Raw genomic sequence first — 12,607 nt, forward strand, 5'->3', positions numbered from 1 at the left:
ACAATCAAATAGTAAACTGACCGAGGACATTGCAGCAAGTCATACTCCTTTTTTCTCCACTTGTCCACACGTAATTGTCTACAGTCTGCTGTGATTCTTGGCTACTTTAAAATAGAGTGTATTAATAGGAAATTTGAGACATAATAAGGCAAACAGATCAGGAGACATCTGTCATTGAAAAGAGAGTCGATGGATTACAGCTCCCAAGAGGAGGGACAGGCCACGCCATTGGGTCACACAGGAAAGGACCGGAATTGTCCGGAGAGGGAGGGAGAGGAATTCAGTACAGGGGCCTTTACTGTGACTCCTCAGGAGGCAACAGTGAGCTGGGTGTGCAGGTTCATGACTGACTAGTGTGTGTGGTTCTAGCAGCCATCCTTGGTGTCTGGCTCTGGTGACAAGGGAAGGGGGACTGAGGCCCGGAGCACAGCTAAAATGTCACCTCCTCAGAGATACGCCCATAGTGCTGGAAGACAAGCATAATGATCAAGACAGGAGAGCAAACAAACATACCTGTCACACACCAAGAAGGAAAAAACAGTCATCCTCCTCCAGGAGGGAAATCTCTTTATACCTTAAGTTATAGTGAATTTTGAGACTTAAATTAGAAAGATGACTCTAGAAGTCAACTAGTGTAATCAAATGGAAAAATAGAATGAAAACAAGCAAATAAAATAAAATAAAATAAAATGAACAGAAAATACAAAAAAAATTAAAAATAAGTGAAATAGCAAAAGAAAAAAAAAAGAAAGAGAAGAAGAAGAAAGAAAGATAAAGACAACTAAGATTGAAAAGGAGTTGAAGAAATGAATCCAAAGTTGGAGCGAGCCTATGGCTTTCTGAAGGAGCTCGCTTTGGACCATGACTAATGACCTGGAATGGAGAAAAGCTCATAAGCCACACTCCCAGCATCTATTGGTGCTAGGACCCTGAACGCCAGCAGAATGGCTAGTGAGAAACCATAGAAATTGGAGTGGACCTCGGTCGAGAGCAAAGTTGAGGCAAGGGTTTCTTGTTGTCCGGGGAGGGGTTGTCCTCAGGCAGGGGTCTGGGGTGGGGAGACCCCTCAAGGGGAGAGGGTAGGTGGGCAGACATGTGTTTCCACAAGTGTGTTAGGATCTGAAGGGTGAGCCCACGGAATTCCTCCCCAGCCCGCATGTGTGTGCTGAACTTGGAAGCCCTGCAGTGACTGTCTAGCAGGCAAGTCTGGAAGGCCAAAGGCCCCCGGAATCATTTGCATCCTGAGCCCTTTGGTCCAGGGCCAGATCGGAAGTGCGTGCGGGGCTTCGTCATGGGGAATTCCCCGAGAAAAGTGTCGGTGGTGGGATGTCGGGAGTGGGAGTGAGCACCCTCTCGGATGCCTCAGACAATGGGGAGCTTGCACGTCCAGGGGTGGGGCTGTGGGAAAGCCATGAAAGGCCCGAGGGGGCGGGGCCCAGGCCCTTTTTCAGAAAAGCACCCTCTGAGGGAAGGAGGCGTCGTCATGCAGAGGCAGGTAGGAGATGGAAAGACTCGTGGGCCTTGTTTGCAGAGACCCGGGGGCTGCTTCGCGCACGGGGGAGAGGTGCATGTCCGTCTCCCTTCAACGTCTTCCCCAGAGGGCAAGGTTGTCGGCCCAGCGCCACTGGTGCGGATGCCCTTTGGGGACCCTCTGTCCGTGAGGGGCCGTCGCCGGTGGTCGGGCGGCCCCAGCGGGGTGACTTGGCTCCTGGGTCAGCAGGGCTGGCGCCTGGCCACCAAGTCGCCCTGAGTTGGAGGGGGCCGTGGGGGGTCGGGGCTGGGCTTCAGAATCTGGGGAACACCTGCTAGGTGAATGCAGCGCTGCAGTGTCTGAGCCACACGCCGCCCCTGGCCAGCTGGATGGTGTCCCAGCAGCACGCCACCCTCTGTCCGGCCAGCACCTCCTGCACGCTCTGTGCCGTGCGAGCTCACTTGACCCGAGCCCTCCTTCACCCGGGAGAGGTGATCCGGCCCCGCAAGGACCTGCTGGCGGGCTTCCACAGACACCAGCAGGAAGATGCCCACGAGTTTCTGATGTTCACTCTGAATGCCATGCAGCAAGGCTGCTTGAGCGCACCCCAGCCGTCGGGCCTTCCCTCCGAGGACACCACCCACATCCCTCAGATCTTCGGCAGAACTAGGTGGTCTCAGATCCAGTGCATCCACTGCCTTGGTGTCTCGGGCACCTTCGACCCTTATCTGGACATCAGCCTGGATATCACGGCGGCTCAGAGTGTGGAGCAAGCTCTGAGAGAGCTGGTAAAGCCCGAGAAGCTGGACGCTGAAAACGCCTATGACAGTGGCGTTTGTCTCCGGAAGATTCCTGCCACCAAGAGGTTGATTTGCACAGCACGTCCCAGGTCCTGGTGCTGGTGCTGAAGCGGTTGACACAGGTGAGCGGGGCCAAAAGGGCTCAGGAAGTGCGCTATCCCCAGTGCCTCGGCCTGCAGCCCTACACGTCTGAGCGGAAGGCAGGGCCACTGGGCTACGTGCTCTATGCCGTGCTGGTGCACTCCGGGTGGAGCTGTGAGCGAGGACACTACTTTTCTTAGGTGCGAGCGGGCAACGGCCAGTGGTATAAGATGGACGATGCCGAGGTGAGCGCCTGTGACGAGAGTGCTGCCCTGAGCCAGAGCGCCTACGTGCTCTTCTACTCCCGGGAGGGTGCGTGGCAAGGGGGTGCTGGGGGAGGGGCAGCGGCCCCCCTCACGGCTGACCCCACACACCCCGGGGAGCCTGACCCCTCCGGCCCCGGGGAGCCTGCGGGAGACGCCAGCGGCAGAGCTCCTGGGTCGCAGGTGTCCCCGGGGGACACAGAGGTCGAAGGAATCAGCTTAGAGCAGTGGAGACGCCTCCAAGAGCACAAGCGGCCGAAGCCGGCCTTCCACCTCCGGAAGATCCAGTCAGCCCTGCCTGCCGGCGCAGTCGTGATTCACCAGTCCACCACGGAGGAGGGAGAAACGGCAAGCTGCCTGAACAGGAGCTCGGCCGGCTCGGCCGTCCCAGCTCGGACAGCCCGCCTCCGGGCCTCAGGAGCGTTGGCAACGGCCCTTGTGCCAGCGGGATGGCCCGAGCGACCAAGAGGAAGAACAAGAAGCCGCGGCCATCTCTGGGGCTGTGGCGGTAGGTAGGCTCTGAGGCACATGCGTGCAGACGCCCAGGCACACTCTGCGTGCGGCACGCCCTGTGTAACCCACCAAGTGTTCCGGCGAGGAGCGAGTTCCTCTCGGCTGTGTGGCTGGTGCAGCCTCCTGGAAAAAGGCGGGGCCTGCAGTGTGCCCGGGGCCACGGTGTTCACCTGGATCGCGATGAGCGGCTGAGCTCTTGAGGGCTGGCTCTGGTGGGAAGTTCCTGGAGAGGATGGGGTGCGTGACCGGGTCTGAGTACGTTCCGAGGGCCTCACACTTCTGCGGGGGTGGGAGAGTCCTCTCTGGACGGGACTTTGGGTGTGGCTTTGCCTTTCTTTCCCCGTCTGCATTCTCTGGCCGCACCGCTGGGCTCTGTTGAGTGATGCGGCAGGGAGACGCCTCCCAGTACACCCACAGCCAACGCAGCAAGGAAACGATCTCCTGAGCCCTCCGGGGGGCAGGGAGGAGCGGGTGCAGGTCCGTGAATCATCTCCTTCTGGCCGGTCAGGCTCTCGAAAACGCCCCACACGTCGAGCAGGGTCCGGGGAGAAGATGGACGACCAGGCTCTATATGTGGAATGTCCTTGGGAGGCGTAGTGCTACTTGGGAAAGGGACCTCTGGCAGGAATGGCGCAGGGATGTGTTCGTCACCAGCTCGTGCGCAGAGTTGCCTGGGCCCATTTCCGGTGCAAGGAGTCTGCTGCAGAACCTCCAAGTGCCAAACGGGACAAGTGATTCACCGTGCCACGAGCACCACCACCAGCACCACCGGCACCAACACGAAGGCCAAGGGGAGAAAGGCGACCCATGGAGTCCCAAAGAAACTTCTCCACCAGCATGGCACAGGGGCCTGAGTGGAGATGGGTCATGCAACCATTGCTTTCTGAAAGCAAAGGTCCTCCCCGCACTGAGGAAAGACCCAAGCCCGCCCTAGATTGTGAGAGCAAGACAACTAGACATCCGACTCTGCCCATCCTATCTGTCAGTCAGTTGTCTCGTCCAGCGTGGCCCCAGACAAATGCCACTGGACGCGATGAGATGTGGCCGGCCTCTGAAGGGTCTGGGGCGGTGGGGAAACTGTCCTCTCCTAGCTGCTTTCCCGCCTGCCTCGTGATCCCGTGACCTGGTGGAGGGGCGCCCGAGGACCCTTATCGATCCCATCTTGCAGTTTTTTCTTTGTCTTGGTTGCCAGCTTCAAACCCAAAACCCTCCATCAACCGGTGGACCTGCAATTTGCGATTGAGCTTCTCAGACCTAGAGGGCCAGTTTTGGCTCCCAACCCCGATTGTCTGCTTGGTAGAGCAGAGAAAATTATGCTGGCTTTTCACCCCCACACGGTTACCTACAATGCACCATGCCCTCCACACACAGACAGGAAAAAGTGTGATGAGCAGTATCTTCCCCCAAGAACACGATCAAGGGTGCCCTGGATGAGGAAGTCGAGCCACCCACAGGCCGCACTCATTATCACCACCAATCTTACTCCACCCCATGGCATCAAATGGACTTACTGCTTGCCCCATCCACACCCTCTAAGAAGAAGAAGAAGAAGGAGACAGAGGAGAAGGAGAAGGAGGTGAAGGTGGTGAAGAAGGTGAAGAAGGAGAAGAATGGTGATTGGAATGGCGTGGCAGAGGGAATGGGAATGTCGCCTGATGCTGGGGGAAATCCATGCAAAAGAGAGACAAATACTGGCTGATATCGCTTCTCTGTGCCATGGGAAGGAGGCAAAAGGACAGGAAAATTGTGAGCACGTGCGTCATAAAGTACAAAGCAGTAGGGTCCTGGGAAACGTTGGGGCCGCAGAAGGTGGGAGGGGTGCAATAGGCTAAGGAAGAAAGCAGGTCAGGGCTGTCTTTTCCTAGTAAGGATCTACAAAATCAACACTTTAGCTATGGGAAACCGTGGACTGTGGAACACGCGTAGTGCTGGAAGGCAAGCATAATGTCCAGGTCGGGAGAGCAAGCAAACATACATGTCACACACCAAGAAGGAAACCAACAGTCATTCTCCTCCAGGAGGGAAGTCTGTTTATACCTCAAGTTATAGTGCGTTTTGAGCCCCTGAATGGGAAAGATGACTCTGGAAGTCAACTAGTGTACATAAAATAGAAAAAGAGAATGAAAGCAAGCAAAAAAAATAAATAAATAAAATTAACATAAAAAATATTAAAAATGAACGAAGCAGAAAACAAAAAAAAAAAAAAGAAAAGAGAAAGAAAAATACAACTAAGATTGAAAAGGAGCTGGATTAAATTAATCCAAAGTTGCAGCGAGCTTATGCCTTTCTGAAGGAGCTCGCTTTGGACCGTGAACAACGGCCCTGAAGGGAGAAAAGCATATGTGCCACACTCGCGGCATCTTTTGGTGCTAGGACCCTGAACGCTAGAAACGTGGCTGGTGAGAAACCATAGAAATTGTAGTGGAACTCAGTCGCAGAGCTACATTGACTGAAGTGTTTATGTATGATGTAATAAAATCACTTGTTTTTATACAGTGGAGGAAACAAGGAAGTTCAATGCATTTAGGTCTGATAAAGTGTGTGAAGTACTATAGATGGATATTCTTAAAATTTTACAGGAGACAGTGACCAAAACTCTCCCCCCAAGAAAGTATTGATTGTCAGAGGAGGTCCTACAAAGAACTGAGAAAAGACCAGAAGTGAAAGGCAATGGAGAAAAGGAAAGATATACCCATCTGAATGCAGAGTTCCAAAGAATAGAAGGAGATATGAGAATCTTAACTGAACAGTGCAAAGAAATAGAGGAAAGCAATAAAATGGGAAAGAGTAGTGATCTTGATGAACAAATTGGAGATATGCACAGTGTGATACTTGCCAAGCTGAATTTTATTTGGGGCAAAGTGAGGACTGCAGCCCAGGAGACAGTACCTCAGATACCTCTGAGAGATTGCTCCAAAGAGGCAGTGGGGGAAGGTCACTATATAAGCCTTTGGTGAAGGGGAGTTCAGTGCAATCAAGCACTTATTTTACAAAAGGTTTTCTGCTGGTCACGAGGAGTTGATGTCACCATGAAGGGATTTAGTGATTTTCTAGATATGAAGAAATGTAAGAATTAGGATCAAGAAATCAGTTCCTGAAAATATCTGACTCTCTAAAAGACCAGTTCCACCAGTTTCCCCGGAACTCAGAGTGCTTTGTTCTCTACCCCGAATTTCCCTCAGCGGATGTTGAAGGCCGTCCACTTCAGCAGCACAGTGTTCAATCTCCGCCGAAGCAGCTGGCAAATTCCCTGTTGTAGTCCTGCTGCTGCTGCTAAGTCGCTTCAGTCGTGTCCAACTCTGTGTAAGCCCATAGACGGCAGCCCACCAGGCTCCTCTGTCCCTGTGATTCTCCAGACATGAACACTGGAGTTGCTTGCCATTTCTTTCCCCAATGCATGCAGGCATGCTGAGTCGCTTCAGTCGTGTTCACCTCTGTGCGACCCCATAGACGGCAGCCCACCAGGCTGCTCTGTCCAAGGATTTCTCTAGGCAAGAATACTGGAGTGGGTTGCCACTTCCTTCTCCCCTGTTGTAGTTCAGCCTCTGGCAAATGCTCTTCACAAGTGCCAATTTGTAGTTGACATAGATATCACGTGGAAGTAGTAGAGAAAATATTGAAAAAATAAAACAGAGATGCATTAAAACGCACTGTTAGGTTTGTCAACCACAAATTGGCACTTGCAATGGTTACTTGCCATCTACCTCTACAAGGATTAAATAATGTGCTGCTGTAGCTGCTGATTTTCAATACCCCCTGAAAGGAGCTCCGGGTGGAGAGCAGAAATGAAGCCCTCTGTGCTGTGGGAAAAACTGGTGGAACAAGTCTTCATAGAGATATTTTCAGGAATCCAGTTTATAAGGCCAACTCTAGTGTCTCCTCATCTCTACAAAAGTGCTAAAATCCTTCATGGTGGTTCATTTCCTAGAAGGGGAAATAAGATCCTACTTCAAGACTAAGACTGTGCCCCCAGTGCAGGGGGCCCAGGTTCCATCCCTGGTTAGGGAATTAGATCCCACTTGCCACAACTAAAATATCCCATGTGCCACAGATATGTCCTGGCACAACCAAGTCAATAAATAAATAAAAAGACTGCTATTCCTTCCAGAACATAAACACAGAATCCTGGCCCCAAGCAGCTGAGATGCATATCAAAGGAATGATTTCAGTGAGCCCAGATTCTTGTATCTTCCCATACATAGAAAAATGCTAAATTAATTCACCTGAGATATCTGGTTTTCTTTTAATTAACAAGAATCTTTGATGTTCTGACTACTTGCCCTTTGTTGCAAAACTTCTATATAACCTGGCTCCTCTCACCTCACAGCAGTTCCCTTAGGTTTTCTTGAGGTGCTGCCTCCCTGTCTTGCAGTCCTAAAAATTCCTGCTATATAAAACGTAACTCTAAACTTTTAGGTTGTGCATAATTTTTAAGCAAGGACTTCACTGTCTTTAAAGGAATAAAATTATTTGTAATCTATGTAATATATACTTCTTAGGGGGCTTCTGTGGTGGCTCAGATAGTAAAAAATCCACCTGCCAATGCAAGAGATTCAGGTTTGATCCCTGGGTCTGTTTGGGGAAGCACACTGACTGAAACCACCCACCCTGGCCAGGCACCATAGTAACCATTTGCATGAGTTGTTTTATGACAGGAGGTCCTCGTAAGGAACACTGAACTAATAAGCCACCACCAACCGGAAGAGTTCAGGAAAGGTCAAAAGGAGACCCCACGTGTCCGACCACCTCCCAGAATCCCCCTCTCTGACATCCATCTTGGCTGAGCAATGTGTGCACCACCAGGAAGGACTCTGAGTCAGATGATTGGCTAAAGACAACCTGGAAACTAATCCCGTCACCATAAAACCGAGACTGAGAGCCACGCAGCAGATCAGTTCTCCTGGGTTCTCTTACCACCTGCTCTCCACCTGGGCGCCCTTTCCCAGTAAAATCTCTTCCTTCGTCAGCACATGTGTCTCCTCGGACAATTCACTTCTGAGTGTTAGACAAGAGCCCACTTTCGGGCCCTGGAAGGGGTCCCCCTTCTTGCAACAGGTCAGGAAGATCCCCTGGAGAAGGAAATGACAACCCACTACAGGATTCTTGCCTGGGAAAACTCATAGACAGAGAATTCTGGTGGGCTACAGTCCACGGGGTCGCAAAGAGTCAGACACAACTAAGTGGCTTAAAACAACAACATCTGCAACAACGACATCTGCTTAGACTTGCTTATGTCTTGTCTATCACATCTATCCATGGAGGATGTTTTATGTAGACCTGAGAAAATGTGTATTCTGGTTTCGTTGGATGGAATGTTCTATATATGTCTCTTAATTCAATTTGGTCTAAAGTTTGGTTTAATTCCAACATGTCATTCTTGATTTTCTGTTTGGATGATTGCTAAGAGTGAGATGTTGAAAACCCTTACATTTTTGTAATTTGTCTATTTTTTTTCACATAGATCTGTTATTATTTGCTTAAAATACTTAGGTGATCCAATGTTGTTTTATATATTTGCATATGTATATGTGTGTGTGCACGTGTGCATGTATGTATACTTTTTGGTGTATTAACTCCTTTGTCATATAATGGCCTCCTTTGATGTTTGTTATTCTTTTTTCTTAAAGTCTATTTTGTCTGATATAAGAATTACTATGCCCCCTTTCTTTCTGTTTTTATTCCTGTGAAATACCTTTATCTATTCCCTCCCTTTGAACCTTTGTATCCCTAAATCTGAAGTGAGTTTCTTGTAGATAGCATATAGTTTTTTTTTTTTTTTTAATCATCTATGTCTTTTTATTGGTGAACCCACTCTATTTGCTTTTAGACTGGATATTGATATGTAAGAACTGACTCCTGCCATCTGAATGATTGTTTTCTGGTTGCTTTTTGTCTCCATTGATTCCTTTTCCCTTTGTTTCTGCCTACTTTTGTAAATGGTGGCTTTTCATCATGGTATTGTTTCCCCTTTCTATATTTCTTGCATCTACTCTAGACTTTTACTCTGGTTACCATGAAGCTTATGTTAAAATTTTATACCTAAAACAGTTTGTCTTGTGCTGATTGCAGCCTCTCTCCATTAGCCAATAAAGTTGCTCCACCATTTAACGCTTCCTCTGAATGTTCTGATGTCACAGTTCTCTCTTTTATGCTGTGTGTTTGTTAATAAGGTATATTAGATGTAGTTACTTTTAATCATCTTTTCCTTGAAACTTTATACTTGAAGTTGTTAATATACCGTTGTTCTAAGTAATTGGAATTAACTAAATCTGACTATGTATTTTTACCTTACCTAGTGTGTTATATACTCTTGTGTGTGTTCATGTGTTACTTTGCGTCTTTTTCATTCTGCTTGAACTTCTCTAGTATTCTTTGCAAGGCAGGTCTTGTGGTAATGGACTCCCTCAGCTTTTCTTTAAGAACACCTTTACTTTCCCATCATATTTGAAGGATAAGTTTGGTGAATAGAGTTTTCCTGGTTGGCAATTTTTATTGCTCTGCCTTCTGAGTATTTCATTTTACTGTCTCCTGGCATGTAGTTTTCTTCTGAGAAATCTACTAATATCTTTGTGGGGTTTCCTGTGTCAGTTACAGTCATCCCTTTAAGTAAATCAGACATTCCTATTTTAGATAGGAAAATTTAATCAGTATTTTGTAACAACAGTAAGGAAAATTTTCATGGTGTGGGTGCCAGTTGGAAAAGAATTTCCTGACATGAGACAGAGTGAGAGGGAAATGAAGTTTATTAGAGTGGGTGACACCATTAGAGCTGTGGGCCAGCTCAAGAGAGAACCATCGTTGAACAGGGGTCTTTAGTCCAATTTTATACCCAGGGTAGAGGGAGCAGGATAGGGGTCTTGCCGGTCATTTGCTGATTGGAAGAGGCACATCTCCTGGGGGGAAGGGGGAGGGCGGAGAGTAAGGCAAAGACCTTCTCCCTATGGGGTAGGTGGGGAGACAGGTTATATTGCTCAGGAGGACCTGAAATCTGTTAATAGTTACAACATGCGGGAGGGAAGGATGAGAAGGGTCTGGTTTTCCATTCCTGCATTCCGTTCCCCCTTGGTTTTATCTGCTCTTTGGTCCTTGGGTCACTACTTTCGTCCCTCTCTTTATTTTTAGGGCCAATTCTTTGGCCCCTTTTGATACCCTGCTCACGTCTAACTATCTAACTATTTCCCTTCTCAGGCATTTGGGAAGCCAGTCTCAGGGGAAAAGGGGCGATGACCACTCTGACTTCTTCAGGCTGTACAGGGGTGTTGTGCCTTTATGGAGGGAGATGCGAGTCCATGGAATGATAAGGCGGCTTGTTTCAGCATTGTCTGGGTGTTGGCCAGGAATATTCTTGTCAAACTATCACTTGGAGATTTGTTGTATTCTAGAATAAACACATTTAACAAAAAGTTAAAAATACATGGCCCAAAGATTAAGAGAAGTAGAAAATCTCCCGAGGAGCTAGCCAGGAGAACCAGGACTAGACATTGGTTCGTGACATTAGTGTTTCTCTAGGTATAAGAAGATGCAAGAATTTGGGCTCATAAAAATTTTTACCTGAAAGCATCTGACTCTCCGAAGGCCAGTTCTTCTGGGTTTTTCCCAGAGCACAGAGTGCCTTATTTCTTATCTCCATCCTGAACTCCTTTCAAGGGGGGTTGAAGGTCAGCAGCTTGCAGTGGTCATGATGAAATCTTTGTAGAGACAGCAGGTAAGTGCCAACTTCCAGTCAACATGGTCTCTTCACAGCCACATATTTGACCATGCTTTGGGGGCATTTCATGGCCTTTGTGTGCCAGGTCTAATGAAGATTCCATTGACAGGCCACTCTGTGCTGTTACTAGACCAGACCTTGCAAGTAGCAAGTCTCTGGACCATACCTGTCTCACTAGACTCTTGGCCCAGGAGAATATTCCCTCTTGTTGCTTCTTCCCACATCTAGAATTACATTATTACAGTCATTGATCTCATATGGAACTGCATGTCAGCATTTTATCACAGGTCATTCACACATTTAGTAATATAAGAAACAATCTTCTGAAACAAGCAACATGGAAAATAATACAGCTAGCCATATTAGTAAGGTCACAAGCCAGAATTTAAGTCAAGAAATTTCATTAGGTAGAGCCCAGTATACCCCAGGTCATCTGACATTGTTAAATGATTATAGTCAGGTGTCAATCTTCTGGTTGTACATCGTGGAGGATCTGACCTTTATCCAAAGATTAGTTACTGAGATAAGCTTTCAAAACAAACTTAGAGTGTCCTTTTTAATAACTTAATTAATTAAATCTTTTAGCAATATAACATAACAACAAAGAACTATCTCAGAAGTGAGTCGTAGTAAACACAGACCTTAACTAACAAAACTAGAACTTAATATTAAGTGAAACATAATTTTTTTTTTTTTTTGTCATTGTGAGGGCATTAACCCTGTAGCCAGGGAAGGCGTTAACCCATTAAATAAAAATGAGGTTTGTCAGGGAGCCAGGAAAAACCAAGCGGCTGCCTTGGATTTCCCATAGCCCTGACTCTTTGATTTACAGCTACTGTTCCCGCATTTTTAATTCCCCATTTTAGGAGTAGATTGTTGTCATGTTTTAAGGACATCAGAATAGCAAAAGTCTAACAGTGAGGGGTTATTTTTATGTGGAAGCAGAATGAGCTTTTACATGCTCCATAATCTTAAATAATGCTTATTTACTTTACCAAAGTAACAAAAGATTTTTAAAAAATATATAAATCACTTATAGGCAAAGAAATTCATAATCTGTTTTTGAAAACCTCATTCTAAGAAAACTTATCATGTGGGTATGAGAGGTCAAGTAGGGGTCGTCTAGGAAACCTGATGGAGAGAGAGGGGGCCAAGAGACAGGGAGGCAACAGGAAGACATGCGGCATGAGTCCCTGAAATCCAGATTCCGACTGAGGGCCATGGAGGGCTGGACATAAGGAAATTGGGAGTTCTCTCACTGCTTTTGGCCACAGCTAGTGTGCCTTTCAGAGGCCATTTTTGGGGGTCCCCCATGGCGCAGGAGCACCGCAGCGGCGACAGCACAGGAGTTTGGCCGAGAGGACCTACCCCACATCCAAGGTAAGGAGCAGCGGCTGTGCTTTGCTGGAGCAGCCATGAAGAGATACCCCAAGTCCAAGGTAAGAGAAACCCAAGTAAGACAGTAGGCTCTGAGAGAGGGCATCAGAGGGCAGACAGACTGAAACCACAATCACAGACAACTAGCCAATCTGGTCACATGGACCACAGCCTCATCTAACTCAATGAAACTAAGCCATGCCGTGTGGGGCCACCCAAGACGGACGGGTCATGGTGGAGAGGTCGGACAGAATGTGGTCCACTGGAGAAGGAATGGCAAACCACTTTAGTATTCTTGCCTTGAGAACCCCATAAACAGTATGAAAAGGCAAAAAGAAGACGTTAAAGATGAGCTCCCCACGTTGGTAGGTGCCCGATATGCTACTGGAGATCA

The 12,607-nt window shown here is 48.0% G+C and overlaps 1 long non-coding RNA gene and 1 pseudogene across 1 annotated transcript; one reads left to right on the top strand and one right to left on the bottom strand.

Moving 5' to 3' along the window:
- The first annotated feature begins 266 nt into the window (after positions 1–266).
- Positions 267–3,385, top strand: LOC122438824 (annotated as a pseudogene).
- A 6,365-nt stretch (positions 3,386–9,750) lies between these two features.
- LOC122438826 lies at positions 9,751–12,274 on the bottom strand. Its single transcript, XR_006268657.1, has 2 exons — positions 10,680–12,274; positions 9,751–10,506 (listed from the first exon to the last, which is right to left on the bottom strand). It is a non-coding gene; the product is annotated as an uncharacterized LOC122438826 (long non-coding RNA).
- Positions 12,275–12,607: the final 333 nt, after the last annotated feature.

This window comes from Cervus canadensis, chromosome 3 (assembly GCF_019320065.1).
Source record: "Cervus canadensis isolate Bull #8, Minnesota chromosome 3, ASM1932006v1, whole genome shotgun sequence".
NCBI classification, from domain to species: domain Eukaryota; kingdom Metazoa; phylum Chordata; class Mammalia; order Artiodactyla; family Cervidae; genus Cervus; species Cervus canadensis.